Genomic DNA, 18,244 nt, shown 5'->3' with positions numbered 1-18,244 from the left:
CTAAATTTGGTGCTGATAGAATCATGCATTACAGAGCAAAAGTGACATTTTTGTAATGGCCCGAGGATTGCACTATAAGTATCGCACTTTAATTTGTCATACTCATGAAGAACCCTTGTACCAATTTTAACAATATAACAACAATATAACAATATAAAATATGTGCCAATAGAGGCCAAAAACAGGTTTATAAAATTTTTATTTAAATTGCCAAAGACTTATTGGCAAACCGTACAAGCCTTAATAAATGACCATCTAGTGCTACTATTGAGGACATCTTTTCATAAATTGAGCATATTAGGTACCTGTGTGCCAAGTATGATGACTTTCGCAGATATGGTTTGAGATATTTTGAATTTATGCAACTATGTCCAGCCTGTGCCCTAGTATATCTCACAGAAAATGGGCACGTCGCTATGCACTATTTCTTGAATCACAGAGTGGAATCACATCCTTCAACTGAGTTTTTGTTATCTTTAACTAATGAGGTGTTGACAATTAAAATAAATTATGTTTCAAGATCAATAATATCTTCGACTTTGAGGCTCTGCTATGGGATCACCATTAGAAATTTGAGTTGGACTTAATATATCACAACAATCCTTATTCTAAGTTCATTAAAAGGTATTAGAAGTTTATAGACAACTTATTTATCATTTGGAGTGGAAATATGAAAGATTTCATATTTTGATGTTTTGGTGATAAAATACAGCAATTGTCGTCTGACTGTAGTGTATAAAAAGGAGACTATCACCCTAATGCTCCTCCAAGTTGCGTCGCATTCAGAAATTGACACTTCTTCACTGGCAGGACAGCGGCGAGAGGAACAAGCAACTAGGGTGAGTTGTTTCAAAAAAGTAATAGTAAACTCTGTGTACACAAACAATGTTCTCAATGCTCGTGTTCATGTGTAGAGACCCTGGTGATACTACGAGCAAAGTTTCATGTTGTGTCGAGCCTTATTAATGTTTTAAAACTAGAGATTTTGATGCTATCGTAAAAGTGCCCGTAGCATTCCCATTGAAAATTAGTTTGACCCGAAAACAAAAATATGATCAATCTTAAAAGTGCCTCTTTCGTTGTAATTATGCTTTTATGCTAAGGTTTGACTCGGGTACATTCACAAAAAAAGCCTAGGTTGCATTTTGGCGAGAGTTTTGCTTTAAGAAAAAAGCAAGAAAATCCCTGATATGAAAGGTGTGTGTGTAACCGAGTTGGAGTGTAATCAGAGACTGATATGAAGTTTTGAAGCTTGCAGGTTCGATGAGTTTACAAAATACAATCATATGAAGAGGGTGTGTATCATTAGGTATCAAGAACACATATTTGTGATATATCAGTACAAACAAGGCACAGTTGTTGTATCTTGTATATTTTTTGCAAAAGTGTGAACTAAGAGACAACAGCTCTGTGGCTACTGCCTGGGTCTTCAGTGACAAGAGGTCAGGTGAAGAGCAGGGTCTGCACGGACAGCTGGCTTTAAAGTATTACCAGAATGTGATCTGGGAAGAATCAGAATAAGAGAAATAAAGCTACCGCTTGGGTCTTCAGTGACAAGAAATCCGCTGAAGGACAAGGTCTGTATGGACAGCAGGCTTAGTAAAAGCACCAGAGAGGAGCGCTGTCACAAGAGTTTGACCAGAGTGAGCTAAGATTGCTGAAGAGCAGCAGCTGAGTAGGGAGAAGTTGTATGCAAAAAGGGAAACTGGTCAGAAGTGAGGAGTGTGTGAGCTGACAAGATCAAGTTAAAAGAAAGGGAGAGGCCTGCACTCACAAATTAAAGATCAAAAGAAAAATTACATATATATTTTTTCAGTCAGTTGTGAATAGGATGAAATCAGATGAATTAAAGTCTTAGACATTCCGACATTGCCGGCATATTTGTTGTATGTTTAGAATATAAACTACATTGTGTGTTTAGAATGTAAGCGCTGTATGTTAAGAATATGTAAGTATGTTGTATGTTGTGATATAAGCACATTGTAGGTTTAAAGTATAAGCACATAGAGTGTTTAAAAGTAAGTATTAAAGCAGAGCTGTAGAAAATGACCGCAGAATAATATAAATAATAGACGAGGAGTGTAATAAAACATAATAACAAAATAATATTTATAGGCGGACTAGAACTATATATGTGACTATAAGTGGATGATGATAAAGTTGTGGATTATAACACAGATACAAGCATAAATACATATGGATGAAGGAGATAGCAGTGAAAATGAAATAATAACCAATGATTATTATACCACAGAAGAGGGCAGAGAAACACAGGCTGTCAGAATTAACCATGAATTAACATATTTTGATGAGGAGGGAATTGAATATTGGCAAACTGAACAAGAAATTAGCCAAAAGTTGTGGCATTTAACTAAAGTTGTCAATCTAACTCGAAGTGAAAAATAATCCTTAGTAGAGTCTGACACACTATACTCAAATTGAGTATAGAGGACACTGCTGAAGAAGTAAAATATAATCACACACAGGAAAAAAGACTCAAAGCTGGTGTAACTATGAGTACAATAATAGTGTGGATAAGAACAACAGAAGAAAGACACCAAGACATTACTAGAGAAGAGGAAGAGGCAAGACAGGGATATATGGGGGCTAAAATGACAAAGAGGGTAGGGGTGTTAGCTCCACTGGCATTGGTAGTAAGAATGCAGCCAGATCACGAAAAGCAGATTAGACTCTGCATGAAAAAATGGCACAAACATATGTCAGGGAGGTTATAGTGGCCCATGGAAGGCACATTTGAAGCATGTTGTAATGGGGTAGAAGCTAACGTCAGACACTACAAAGCTAAAGTCATACACTACAAAGCTAAAGACACTAGCAGCATAAGAGAAGGCAAACGAGCTAGGGTTAGGGAAGTGTTAAGATGGTTCGGACAGGCAGCACAAAGACATGTGTTGAACGTTAAACAAATGCAAGCAATACATAACAACAAGGGCCAGGAGGATGACAGGAACCAACAAGCCACACCCACTGCCCCACAGTAGCCAGCTCCACCCCCATATGCATCCAATGCAGCCAGCTGGTGCAATACAACTGAAGCTCAAATAAAAAATAATGGACTGTGTCGGACACGGGTCGGGTTTTGCGATTGCCATTTTCAAGGCGTCATGTGCAAAAAAAATATCATTATTAGCGACACATCTACAAAAATATGCCTGCATTTCAAAATAATAAGCATTTATATTTCATATGAGCTTATTCATGCATGCTCGCCCCTCCCAGAACTCCCGTTCCCCGCCCACCCACGCTAGCTTACTTTCACTTCACTTGCATTCCGAGATGCTGACAGTCAGAAAATGAAGACGTGAAAAAAAGGCTAACGAGTGGAGATTTTAGAATACTTGATAATACCTCAACTAAACTCAAGTCTGATGTGTGGAAGAAATTTGGAGTTATCTCAGATAACGAAAACAACATTGTTAAAGGCTTCACGGCGTCTAAAATCTGCCTGAAAGTTTATGATAACCGCAAGTGTGGCACTTCATCGCTAAAGAAGCATGCAGAGAACTTTGGTTTGAAACCAAGCACGTCCATCAAGGTGTATTTTCCAAAAAGGACAGAACTGTACGTACCATGTAAAGACGATAAGGACACCATAACCAGGCTACGTGGGAATTTTGTATGCAACGATATTCGACCTTTTGAGGCAGTACACAGTGAAGGGTTTTTTTGCATTTGCGCAGGGGCTGATAGATGTTGGTGCTCGGGCTGGCCGTGTGGATGCTAAGCAGCTACTACCTGATCCTACCACGGTTTCTCGTGGAGTGAACTCATATGCTGAGGAGGTTCGTCAACAAACAATCCCCAAACTGAAAACACAGTTAGTGGACAGTAATGGTGCAGTTACCTTGGACATGTGGATGGATGACTACAGGAAAACTTGCTATCTCTGTGTCACTCTACACTACATCGACAACAAGTGGGAGCTAATCGAACGAGTGCTCTGCACTTCGAAGTGGGACAGTGCACTATGCAGTCCCTCCAGAAAAACGCGATTATGCGATCTCATAATTCAACGCATAATCAGCCAAAGTCTGCACATTGATGCGGGGGCCGCATTTTGTCAAAGACGCCGCACTTTCGCCCGATAAATCGCTGATTTCCATGCAAAATGCGCGAAATATGCGGGGCTTGCATGATTTCATAATCCCCGCATTTTCGTTGCAAAAAGTCAAATATATTTTTGCAGAAAGTTGAAAAAATGTTGTGTTTACTTTAGACAAGAGCAGCCATTTTCCTCCTGTTGCCTTGGGGACGTTATGAAGTGACATCATTGGAAAGCGCCATACCCCGCGAAGAAGACATCATGAAGACCGCAAATAAGTCTCACTTGCCAACAAAAATAAGCGCAAAAGATAGAGCAAAGGATTATCCCGGTGTGTTAGATGACAGTGGAGGCAAATTGTTTTGCACTCCGTGCAACTGCGTGTTGGACCACAGGCGGAAGTCCACGCTGGACGACCACTTTGCCACCGCCAAACACTCACGGATGGTAAAAGCAGCAGGGGAGGAGGCCAAGAAGCAGCTCACCAACACCGAGGCGTCAACGTCCAAAATGGTTGCTAGGACTGAAAGAATCAAGGTCAGTAACCTACAAGATTAAAGCTTTGATAGTCAAATTGAAAACGTAATGTGTAAGGCGTGTGTGAGTGTGAATGAGATTTCCAGTTGTGTGTGGATGTAACAGTTGAGCTAACATTAGGGTTAGATAGCCAGTAGTGGTATAATTAGCCTCTGATTAATTCGATTAATTTTTTTAATCGAGTCCCGGCCCTAATGTTTTTATGTTTGTAGATTTGTGAAACATGGGTTGCCACCTGCACTGCCATAAACATCCCACTGTCTAAGAGTGATCACCCTGCACTGAGGAAATTTCTGAACGAGAAAGTCATGAATGGCGGCGCCATCCCAGGGTTTCATCAGCTCCAAGAGATGTACTTGGGAGCAGTATATGAGAGGGAAAAAGAGGAGCTGAAGACACTTCTTGCAGAAAACCTGTTGCTGTGATATTCGATGAGACTCCAGATGTCGAGGGGAGATGTGTCCTGAACATCCTCCTTGCACCACTTGAGAAGGATCATTCTCGGAGGATCTTGGCCTACCTTGCAGATACTGTTTTCCTTGAGCAGTGCAATCATTCCACTGTATCCGTGGCTGTTGTACGGTGCCTACAAGAATACAGCATTAACAATGAGGATGTGATTGTGTTCGACACTGATAATGCAGCCTACATGAAGAAGGCATTCACAGCAGCTCTGCAGTCGTTGTTCCCCAACTCACTACACATCACATGCATGGCACACATAATGAATCTCATCGGCAATGCCTTCTGCAAACCTTTTGTTCAGTTGAACAGCTTCATGCTGAGTATCTCCCAGAAGTTCTTCAATGCTGGATCACGCAAGAGAAGATACCTCTGCTTCCTGACAAACAAGCTGCCAGAAAAAAAGGCAGTCATGCCCCCAAACCCCTGTGCAACACGCTGGAACTCCTGGTTCTCTGCAGTGCAGTACCACGCTCAGCACTTTGGACTGTACAAGGAGTTCATAGAGATGGAAATCGAGGTAAAAACTTCCTTCACATAACAATTCCTCGATAAAATGTCCCTTTTTTCATCAGTTAACCCCCTTTGCACTTAAAATCATGAATACTGTAGTAAGATCAAAGTAGAAATGAAATTGCATTAAACATAAATATTGTATGTTTGACCTTCCGTTCCGTTTTCTTTTCCGCTTATCCGTGATGTTTGACCTTCCGTTCCGTTTTCTTTTCCGCTTATCCGTGAGGGTTGCGGGATGTTGCCGCTTTTCCCCCCTAAGGGGTTGCGGGGCTTACTGGGGCCAAATCCAGTTTCATTCTATGGGCGTAGGCCAGGGTTCACCCTGAATGAGTCGCCAGCTCATCGCAGGACCCTTACTGATGGCAGTGGCTGCCTTCACACAAGGTGCCAATTGCACATCAGGAGCAACTTTGGGGTTCAGTATCTTGCTCAAGGATACTTCGACATGTAGCTCAGTCCCGCCCTGGGGAGCCGGGATTCGAACCAGTAATCTTCACCAGTCAACCAGCTCTACCCACTGAGCTACAGCCGCCCCCTGTATGTTTGACCTAATTCCTATATTTATATTTGTGTTTTTTATTTATAGGTGTGTTGCAGAAGTGCTCCGCAGTCTGTGGAGAGACTCCACGAGATGCTTCAAGACCCAGACCTAGCTCAGTCCCGGAATGTCCAGATCAACATCATGGCTGACAAGTGCAAACGCTTCCTAAGTCTAAGAGATTGCACTTTGTTCACTTGAAGCACTTATTTTAACAGAAGATGTCTGTTTTGTATATCTACCTATGTAAAACAGGAAGCACAGATTTCATTTAATTCCCGCAATTTTTGCAAATTCCCGCAATTTTTGCAAATTCCAGCAATTTTGCAAGTTCCCACAATTTCATCGCATAAAATTGCATAAATATCCAGCATATTCCATCGCATTTTTCAAGAAAACGTGCCGCATAATCAAGGATTTTTGCCCGCAACAATCAAAAAAAAACTCTGTGTTTTTCTGGAAGGACTGACTGTGTAAAACAGCAGACAATATAAAACCATCCATCATCAGTGCCTTACGAAAATTTGGGATTGAGGAATTCTATTCCAAATTGGTCTACGTCACAGATAGGGGAGCAAATATAGTTGCAGCCCTGCACACGGTGACGCGATTGAGCTGTGCTGCCCATATCTTCAACACGGTCCTGTCTACTACACTGAAACCATCCCGGGATACTGTGTATGGGGAGGAGATAACTACTCTCATTGACTCGGCCAAGTCACTGGTGACATATTTCAAGCAGAGCAACCTCCAGACTCTCCTGAAAAAGACTCTTAAAGCCTCTGTAGAGACTCGATGGAATTCACTGCATACAATGCTGGAGTCCATCAGCAGTCTATATGAAAACATCTGCACACTTCTGGAAGAGCGAGGGGAAGTTGACCGCCTGACAGACCTAGATGAAGAGACGCTGTCTGACATTGTCACATCCCTGGAGCGATTTAAAGAAGCCATTAAAGCTTTAGAGGCATCAAAAACCCCGACACTCCATCTGACCATTGTTTGGTATGAGCGCCTCAGACGCCACTTATAAGAATCATCAACTGATAGCTTGACCATTACCTCACTCAAGGAGAAGTGCCTTAGTATTCTGCAAGATAAATTCGATATTCACCTTTTACACATGCACTTGCACTTGCAATGTTCCTGCACCCCAAATTGAAAAGTATGAAGCTACTCACCGAAAGTAGCGAAGTGGTAAACGAGCACACTGAGATGCGGCGCCTTGTGAAAGGTCAGTGTTAATGCAGACAGCCCATGTTCCATCAACCAATGCCATAGCCAACTTAAACATTATAGGCCTGTACCCTATACCCTAAATATATCCAATATATACAGTATAATGTGGCACTCAATTTCTTTTCTTTTATTTTATTTTATATGCATCTAAGAACTCAAGGATAAGCAAGGAAGTCCTGAGCAGTGCCCCTGGCCCCCACCCGAGAAGCGAGTTCGAGTGTCAGCAGACACACTATCGGACGTAGAGGATTCCAGTGATGAGGCCCGCAGTATCAGGACGAAGTCGCCACTTACATTGATTACAACACAACTAAAGAGGACTCTTTTGATGTTTTGTCATGGTGGGGAGAGCACGGTCGTTCATTTCCCAATATTGCTCAGATTGCAAGATCTATCCTTGCCATCCCTGCATCAAGCGCAGCAAGTGAGCGAGACATCTCCTGTGCTGTATATGTTATTCAGGAACGGAGGAGTCAACTCAAACCGTCAACCTAAAGCACCGCGCCAAACACCAGATAGTGTAATTCCCCGGCGTAAGGTAGGCCAAAATTGCCCTCATTCAGTCAAAGATGACTAAAATGAGCCATGTCAGGCCCATAATCTAATTGTAGTTTATTTTGAAGTTTAAAAGCCTGATGCGTAGTCTGGTAATGCAGGCTTTATTGTTTGTGCACTTTATTAGGAATTGAATAAGCCTATAGCTTACTACTATATCACCTAAACTTTTGGTTAATTTTCATAAGACCGGGCCATGGGCTAAGGTTACTTGGACACTGTTTATTTTAGTCAACACTGTTGAGGGCAGGTTTTTCTTATTGTTTTGCATGGCTCGGGTGCGGAATGTAATTTGTGTTACTCTTGGAAAACAGCCATAAGTGCGGATTTAAGTCTGGCGGGTATGGGCGGTTGCGGGTTTTAAAAATAAGACCTGTGCAGGACTCTGATCCACGCTGCAGGTCAAACAAAATCCTCCACTGATTTACAGTAGACAGCAGAGGCAGAAGATGCTCTTCAAGCTCTGAAATTGGATATGCAGACAGCTCCAGCATTAGGAAACCCTGACTATACTAAACCCTTTTACGTGTATGTTGCAGAGAGGGTGGGGTTTGCCTGTGGAGTTTTGATGCAGGACACTCCAACAGGTAAGCAGCCTTTAGCATACTACAGCACCAAATTGGATAACATTGAGGCTGGTCTGCCTCCCTGTTATCAGAGACTTGCAGCAGCAGCTTTTGCTTTTCAGAAAGCCTCAAAAGTCACTATGGGACACTCAACCATCCTGCATATGTCCCACCAGACACATGCCCTCCTCACCAGTCCCAGGTTTGTACTTATGAAGCAGGTTATGAAGTTGTGCTCTGGGCACCAGAACTGAGATTCCAGCTTTACAATACTGTTAACCTCGCAACGTGGCTGGTGATACCGATAGATGGATCACACCATGACTGCCTTCAGGCCACAGATGTGTTTCTAACCCTGAATTTCCACTGTATACGTGTCCACTGCGTTATGGCTCTGATCTGGTTTTGCTCCGCCGTCCGGCAATCCCCACCGGTTGCGTTTTGAGTCCGCCACGATGCAGTACGGTAGACAGCTGGCATTGCGAGGTCGAGGAGGTCCCGCAATATTCACATGATCACTCACGATCGTGGGAAGTTATAGGTCTGTGTTATAAAAACAACAACACAAAGTTTTCCCGACCGAAGGATTAGCAGAAGAACTTGTGAGATTTGTGTGCTGGTGTCAACACGGAGTGTTTTATTTTGAAAAGTAACCGGTGTTATATTGTTGTTTCTGTGCTTGACTTCCTGTCTGCTCGGTGCTAAATGCGGCTGAATTGCTGCGTCGTGCTCCGGCATCCGCCAGAAATATTAGCCCCGCGTATCTGTTCCGGAGGGCTCCGGACTGCCGGAGCTGAGACGGAGCAGATATGCAGCGCATCGGACCTGGTGGAAATTAACACATAGACTAAAGTGAAACCTATCAGCTCCGCTGACGTGGCGGAGACAGAACACAGCGGACACGTATCCAGTGGAAATTGGCCGTAAAACCACGTGATGATATGCATAATCGAACAATACCGGCAAATCTTACTCTGTTTGTAGCTGGGTCCTGCTTCAGGGGCAGGCAATCATGCAGGTTATGCCGGCTGCTGCCAGACAATACTCAGCACAGCTAGCAGAAGTTAAAGCATTAACTGCAGCATGCAAATTGACCGAAGGCTCTTGGGACCAGGACCAACCAGGATGGCAAACAGCTGGCAAGCACCACCCATACCTCCACCGGCTTGGACACCGGATCAACGGACCCAACGGCAGCCCCAACACCAATGGATAGGCCAATGACTGACATCACAACATGCCTCCGCCTTGGAATTGCCATCACTTGATGGTCACACATAACAACCCTGGGGGAAAAAAACACATAGAAAGCATCATAACTGGAAACATCACAAACTGGCATGGTTTGTGCAAGGCCCAGGATGGGAAGGCTCTGTAAAGGATTATTGAAACCGCTCAGAAAATCACTGGTACCCATCTACAGAGCATCAGTGACATCGGTCAAAATGAGATTCAATTCAATTCAAATTCAAAAAACTTTATATGTCCCTGGGTTTAGAAGCAAAGGTTGTTCAGCGGAGCTGGCGTCCCGAGGGGAGCCACTCAAATGCTGGGAACAAAGCATGGGAGGGGTTCTAAAGGATCCTGTGCACTATACTTGTTGTGTTTGCTGCTTGCTCACAATGGAAAGTGCTCTGTCCGGCAATGATTTTTAGAACAGACTTAGACTGAGCTCTGCAGGCGTGTCCTGTCTTGCAGGCTTATGGCGTGGAGCCAGCAGGTGATGGAGAAAGGGATGACACTCTTTATAAAGGAGATGTCCGTAGAATGTTCTTATTTACCCCAAAAGTGTTGAGCTTCCTCAAGAGATACTGCCGCTGCTGGCATCTCCTGAGGATCTCCTCAGTGTTGGAGGCAAATTTAAATGTAATGTCAAAAAATGTGCCCAGGTATTTGTACTCACAAGCTCTACATTCCTCCTGTGGATTGTGCTGCTGCAGCCAGCTCCCTCTGCTTGCTGGATAATGTCACCACCATCTCTTTGGTCTTCTCCATGTTTAACTCTAGAGCTGATTTATCACACCACACCACAAACTCATGCAGCACTAAGCTGTGATGATGTGAGGGGCATGAGAGCAGGGACTGGAGAACTGTGTCATCCATGTACTTTACCAAATTACAGTCTGGTTTGTGGACCTGCAGTGTGAAGTATGAAGAGCAGAGGTGAGAGGATGCAGCCCTGTGGGGGGCCTGTAGAGGTGACCGAGACTTCGGAGGCAGCGTCATTGACCAGCACCCTCTGTGATCTGTTGGTCAGGAAGTCTGTAACCCACAGGATCAGCTGGTGGGCCAGGTGGAAGCGGGTGGAGAGTATCTCTGCAAGGATATGTGGCTGTAGGGTGTTGAATGCAGAAGAGAAGTCTGCAAACAGTAGTCTGGCTGTAGTGTTTGTGTGCCTTGTCCATGAGTGTTTTTACATCATCAAGCCCTCTGCCTGCATGATACTTGAACTTGAAGGGGTCCATCAGTGGGTTGGTTAGCGTGATGATGTGTCTCTTTATGACTCTCTCCATAGCCTTCGTCATGAGAGAGGTGAGAACCACAGGCCTCAGGTCGTTCTGAGCTTTCACTGAGCTTTTCTTGGGGATGGGGACCACTGTAGAGTGCTTCCATAGCTGGGGAACTGTGCCACTATCCATGGATCGCTGAAACAGGAGTTGAAACATGCCCCCCAGCCGCTCTACACAGCACCGCAGCACACGACCACTGATGTTTTCTGGGCCAGGTGCTGTGTTCTCCTTGGTCCTCCTGAGGGCACTCACCACCTCCTCCGTGTAGAAGGAGAGATTAGCTGCTACAGACGTGAGGGATGAGATTATTGCTTCTAGCTGGGTGGTGTTTTCTTTCTCGAATCTTGAAAAAGAGGAGTTGAGGTCGTTAGGGAGGAATGCTGGGCTGCTGTCAGCCACCTGGATTGTCCTGTGGGTGGTGTTCAGAGCGGCCATGTTCCTAATCCCCTGCCAATCTGAGCAGAGGCCCCCTTGTGTGAAATGTTCCTCCACCTTTTTCTTATACTTCAGCTTGGCATTTTTTGTGGCACACTTTACCTCTTTGTTTACCTCCTTTTTTTCAGATTTGGTGCCAGTGAAGAATACTCTTATCTCTTTATTGAGCATTATTTTGAGTTCTTTTGTTACCTAGGGTTTATTGTTTGGGAAGATCGTTACTTTTTTGATGGTTATAGAAGTGTTGTAAGTATTGTGTTTCTGGCTTAAACTATGAATGATCAGGTAAAAATTTAAATGATAAAGCTAAAATATCTATAAGTCTGTATGTCTGTTTGTGTGTGCACTGTCCCTATCAATCAAGCAAACAAACAAAAAAAGCTCCAATTTAAACACAAAGTAAAGTAGTAGGTGCTCATCATGGCTTGCTCTAGTTGTGCATTTTGCACAGTTGGTGTTGCAGCCTTGTTTTCCATTTAATTCAGACACAGGTGTAGAGTTAAGCATCATGTTTGATCTCCTCAGGTTGTCGCTCTGTTGAGGTCGAAATATTTATTGTGAGTTATGATCTTTCGTTGACTATGAACTGATTGCCCTAACATGGCTACCATAGGTACCTTCAGTTTCTACAGAGTGTAGTATTTAATGTCAGCATCACTGTAGAGGAATGCAGCCCATTGTGTATATACAAAACATTTTTGTGTTTATCTTAGAGCACATTTCAAATAACGTTTGTGTCTGTATGTATTTGTGTTTCACAGGCTTAATTTACCACCGAGCCTTTCTTAATGAAAGCAGTTAAATTTGAAGATAGTATATATTGTCTGTTGGTCGTGTTGCTTCATTGCAGTCAAACCTTCAGTGTCAGTCTGAGGAGACTATTGATTTTAATTAGCGTCTGCCCACAGGGAGCTGGCTGATGATTGGAGAAGAGTAGGATGTCCTGAAAACTATGATAAAAATCACTCACACACACACACACACACACACACACACACAGAGCTAATTATAACGTTTAATCAGTGGTGGAATGGCTCTAGGTCCTGTCCAAGGTGCTTAGAGGTGGACGGAAACACAAAGAGAGTGAAAGAGAGAGAGAAGAGACACTAATCTTCAGGTGAAAACCCCCCTGTCCAGTTTGGTGGTCTTTTTTATACCAGTTTAGACCTCTATTTAAATTTTATTGAAGCAAATGTGATACTAAATCCTTAAATAATGGCAGAATGCTGAATAATGGCCAGCATGAACAATCAAAACAATATTATGTTAAAATGTGTATCTTGCGCGATTCGGCGCCCCCCACCATTTTTGAGTGCAACACAACTGCTTCAGTCTTCTGTAACAATTTGCCAGATGAAATGTCACATTACATGCTAACTACAAACAAACACAGCAGATCATAACAATGTTATTACTTGAAAACTTATGTCTTGAAGTCAACATGCATGTTTAGAAATGTTTTGTCATGTAGCACTCAAAATTTATAAGTGTGTTTCACATAACCAAGACGTTGGTACGAGTTCTTCACACAGTGCTTTTATACCGTTGGAAATCCTGAGGAGTCTTCATCTCTTTTCTTTTAAAACATCTCTTGGAGGCTTGTTTCTAATGGTGTAATTCTAAAGCTGGTTTGCAAGGGACTTTCCTCATCCAGAAGGAAATCTGATTCCATTATTTCCAGGTCTCTCTACAGGGTTTTTTCTTAAAAGATGTTTAAGATCTCTTACACAAACAAGATTCTCACACAAAGACATATGATTGACAACTTCTCAGATCATGCCTCTGCTGTCCACTTACATCTGAAGGAGAAAAATCCTTCCTTTGAGGACAACAATGTAAACATCTTGGCCAGAGAAGACAGATGGTTTGAAAGAGGAGTAAAATAATCCATCTATATCAAACTGGAAAGACTGTCTTCGAACAGAGTAGGTGGCCCAAGACATTATTTATCACCCACCTACAATGCAGTACTAGGTTTCCTCCCAAGACAGCTTAACAACCATTGACACTTGTCTCATACCTCTCACTCTTTCACAGTCTCTTTTACTGTCATGATGTCTGTAGAGGGCTGCTCAGCCTGATTCCGTTGCCCACTTGCATGCCTTTGGGTCTGGTGGCCCTGGAATTGAAAAACGTCCTCCTCCCGCTAATCCAAACCTCCTTTGATAGTGGTGTAAATATCAACACTCCCTGGCAGTGCTCCAACTGCAGTCAGCTAGCTGAGCTAACCTGAGGCTACATTACACAGGAAAGTCAGAACAATCACAGAAAGTTGAGGCAGAGCAGCCAGAAGACATCAGAGGGAAAACCAGAAAAAAAATTCTCCGTAAAATATGATTCGGCTTTATTAAAAGTACTGACAATTGGTGCTGTGAGTGTTGCACTGCTATAAAGCCTTACACAGTGTGTTCGTAGCCATTCACTTACATAGTGAGCGGGTAGGAACTTACATAGTGTAGAAACAATAGATAGTGGGGTGGAACCAAAACCACTCTGTTTTGGGTCATTATCTTGTTGGAATACCCAACTGCACCCAACACCCAATCTACTGGCTGATGATTTGAGGTTTTCCTGACGAATTTGAGATAATCCTCCCTCATTATTCCATTTACTTTTTTTAAAGCACCAGATCCTCAGGCAGCAAAACAGCGCCAGAGCATAATACTACCACCACCATGCTACATTGCTGTTCAGTGTGGCCAAACAACTAAATTTTTGCTCAATCTGACCTTTGAGTTTTCCTCCAGAAGGTTTTTTCTTTGTCCATGTGATTAGCTTCCGTTGAACTCTAAGGCACTGCGACTGTAACAAGAGATTCCTTCTTACACAGCAGCCTGTCAGCCCTTAGACTTTCCAATTGTAGTGTTTGTGGCTGAGTCTAATGGGTGTATCAAACAAGCTCTATTAAAATGGGCTCAGAAAAGTCACCAGCTGTTATCAGTCATAATCACTCAGAAGAAGTTAAGAGGCCATGATATAGAGCGAATTTGATGCACACAACCAAAAAAACGTGTTTTGGAAATCATTGGAACTCAAAACTGCCACGATAAACATGTTTCTTTACAAGTGGATGTAATCTTTTTACCACGACTGTGTGTTTATTTCTGTATTGTTTTGTTTTTGCATTCTCCCCTACCTATTCCCTACCTATTAATTACTGTATTTCCTTTTTCTTTTCACATTCGTTATGCATTTCTGCTTCATTAAGCAGATGAGGAATGTCATTCAAAGTGATTCATGGGGTCAACTTTTTGCCTATTAGTTGATTGACATCAGAGTGGACAGGTCAATTTAATTTTGGCAGTTTGGTCCTCCATAATTATGATAAGGTGCCAGTATGTTTATGCCATTTATATTAGCACATTTTACTGATTCTTTGATGGAAAACTTTACTAAATTTTGCACTTCATTGACCCAACAGCTACACACTGGTGACAAACCACATAGCAAGCAGGCTTGCACAGCGTAGGGTAACGTTAATATAACAATGGCAGGGCTTTGGATGTGGATAAAAAGTTACCAGAACTTGTTTCTTTTCATTCAGACTTTTGTGTTCATAGGCAGGGTCAGTGTAGACAATCAGCTTTCAAAATCTTCGTCTAATATTCATTACAAGGAGCTTACTGAGTCACAGATAGTAAATGTTTTAGCTGCTTGTGTCAGACTAAACCGTGACAGTGAACAGTATTTTAGTGTACAAGTGAGTAAATAAAGCCTCTATAATCACTTCTTTGTATGCACTGAACAAATGATACATGTGCTAATGAGAGCTTCCAGTCTGTCAAAAAAAGAAACTCAGAACAGCAGAGAGGTGACATGACTTTTGTTGTACTGATGGTACTAGTAATGCTGAAATGTTCTCTATACCCAGTCCATCAAGACAATAGCAGTGTCAATAGCAAATATTCAGACAGTAGTATGTACACATTTTTTTCTTAATGAATATAATAACGTATACTTCCAAAAGTGGAAATGTTGTTTCTAAGGGTGCACTCACACTTGGCCCAGTTGCTCTATACCATCTGAAGCAACACTATCCCTCCTCCCTAGTCCCCCATTGGCCTGCACTCACATTGCTCCAGCCGCAACCAGGCCTGAGCACAGTAGCCTCTTGTACATTTGTTATAATGTCACAATGGAGAACAACACAGAGAAAATGACTAACTCTACTGACTTCTTTGTGGCTTATTTTGTGTTGTTTTGTTCGTAGACAGTCCTTTCACATTCCTGGATTTGTTGATTATGCAAGATAGTGTCAAATAAATGATTATGATCGTGTCCATGTTGCGCACCTGTGCTTGTGCATGATCAACCGTACTGTGCTGAGGCACACCAATTCCAACCATGTCAGGTCAGAGAAAGTGAGCGCTCCCACAAGTCATACAAACTTGACTTTGGGGGTCAAACATTCTTGGTCACAGTACAGCTTGCCTAGTGTGAGCGTGCTCCTTAACTTTTTTATTTGGATTTTTCTTTCTCTCCAAATTTTTTCCTGCTTCATGATGTCCCAAAAAATCCAGCTGCATCAATCTTCCCATCTTCTACTCTTACCATCTCTCCATCCAGGGTAAAACTGTGGGTTTTTGTTTTAACGTTATATTTGTGCCATTAACAGGCAGGAAGTGTGACTGGTCATAGTGTGTGTGTGTGTAATATCCTCGTCCAATCAGAGCACGGGATGGACCGGATCGCCGTCGCAACACAATTACTGTCAAATGTCAATTTCATGGAGGCAATATTGAGGAGATTAACACTCACTGGCACTTTCACACACACAATGTGACACATACACAAACACACAAAAAAGACACGGACAGGCAAAATAACAGAACGACAAACACCAATAAACACACACACACACACACACACATTGCAGAGATGGATTGAATGTTAATGTATGGCCTGAGGAAGGGTGAAAGTGAAGGTGACTGGATGCTATCCAGGCTAATAGAAAGCTAGCCAACCTTAACCCTATCACTGAAAATCGCCTGCACAACACAAAATAGCCACTAAACACACCTCATCATACACACCTCCACAGACTGTAATTCATATCTCATATGACCTGCCCAGGTAAACAGCAGTAAGCTTGTTTTTTAGCATCTCTACATTTAGCTTCCTGTTGATTCACTCAACAACAACTAATAACAGACTTTAAATCATTTGTCAGAAGCACCATAACCAGTAGGACATGCCAAAGCACCATTCTGGTGGATTGTACCAGTGTATTTAAATAGATTAAAATAGAAATACTCTGCTTGGAACAGTATGATTTGTCTGATAGCGTTTATTCCACAAAAAAATATAATTACCACATTACAGTGATCCCCATTTTTAAAAATGTTTTATTTACAAATTCCCAGAGCCTTGCTTGTCAAACCACCGGTCCAAAACCTAAAGACTCTTGATTTACTATCACAAAATACCCCAAATGCACCACAGAACTTTATACAGTGTATTATATTATTTCAAAGAGAGTGTTTATTGTTATATGCACAGTAAAGAAACATGTTCCTCTCTGCAATGAAATTCTTCCTTTGCTGTCCACTGAGGGTCTGAGGGTAGAAGTGTAAACGGTCTGTACTGGGGGTGGATGGGGTCTTTCTGTCATGATCCCAGTTTTTGTTCTTCAGCTACTGAGCTACTTGTCAGATCTTAGTGCAGTTTTTACACTACTGACGATCACATCCTATTACAAAGACTGGATTATTTAATTGCTATTAAAGGAACTGCATCGAGCTGGCTTAAGTCCAATTTTTCAGATTGTACAAGTTTGTAGCCGGGTTCTGCTCCGAGGTTTATGCCGAGGTTTATAAAAGGGAGGGGGTATTTCACCACTGTCGGCAAATGCTTGCTCATGGGGGAAATGTTGGATATCTGTCAGTAGATTAAGGAGTATTGCCTAGACCTGCTCAATTTCGAAAGTGTCATGAGATGACTTTTATGGTATATTGGCACTTTACAAATATTCATGGATAGATTGATCAAGAATCACAAGATAAATATGTGTTTACATTATGATGAATACATTGTCAGACAGACAGAGATATGACTGAACTGTGAAACCTGAAACAGATCAAGGTTTGAATTTATTAACACTTATTAATACAGTAAACTCAACAAGCTCAACATTATTAAAAAAGTGACAACAGAGGAACACACCGATGGAGGTATAATTAACTCACCAACACCAACTCTGTCAAAGAGTATCTGGTGACTGAAAGCACAGTTTTAAAAGTCACAGCATTTCTGAGTTCAAAGACTGTGAAAGGTAAAATTACATGCCAGAAAATGGGGAGCTGAAGGGCTGAAGCTGCTTAACTGCTGAAAATCAAAGAATTTGTCAGTTGTTTTGCCGAAATGGGCAGATTAGCTGAAAGACAACAACTTTGCCTCTGTTTAATATGTGAATTGTGTTTGAGATGTGAAAGTTGTTGAATTTACAAAGGATAGTACACAAATTTGACAAAAGCAGAAAGTCTGAAGAGCTTAGTGTGCGTGACATCACAGCTAGTATAATACACACCCATTATAAAAGCTGAAAAGCAGCAGTAGTACTTATAAGTGGGGTGGGTTTGAAGAGGATTTGAAGATTCCTTCATATAAAAAACATTTAACCATTTTAGCAGAAAAAAGTTGAATCTCTCTATAAAAGCAAGGAATCTCTGTCTGTTTGTCTCTGTGTGTGTGTGTGTGTGTGTGTGTGTATGTATTCCTCAAATATCTCTGCGGATCAGGATCAGACTGACCTGAGAGTTTCAACATGGCTGCTGCTTGGTTCAAGGGTGTGCAACGTCGGATTTGTTTGGACTGCAATAATACC

This window comes from Sparus aurata, chromosome 18 (genome assembly GCF_900880675.1).
Source record: "Sparus aurata chromosome 18, fSpaAur1.1, whole genome shotgun sequence".
In the NCBI taxonomy this organism is placed as follows: domain Eukaryota; kingdom Metazoa; phylum Chordata; class Actinopteri; order Spariformes; family Sparidae; genus Sparus; species Sparus aurata.
This window is presented reverse-complemented; position numbering follows the sequence as displayed.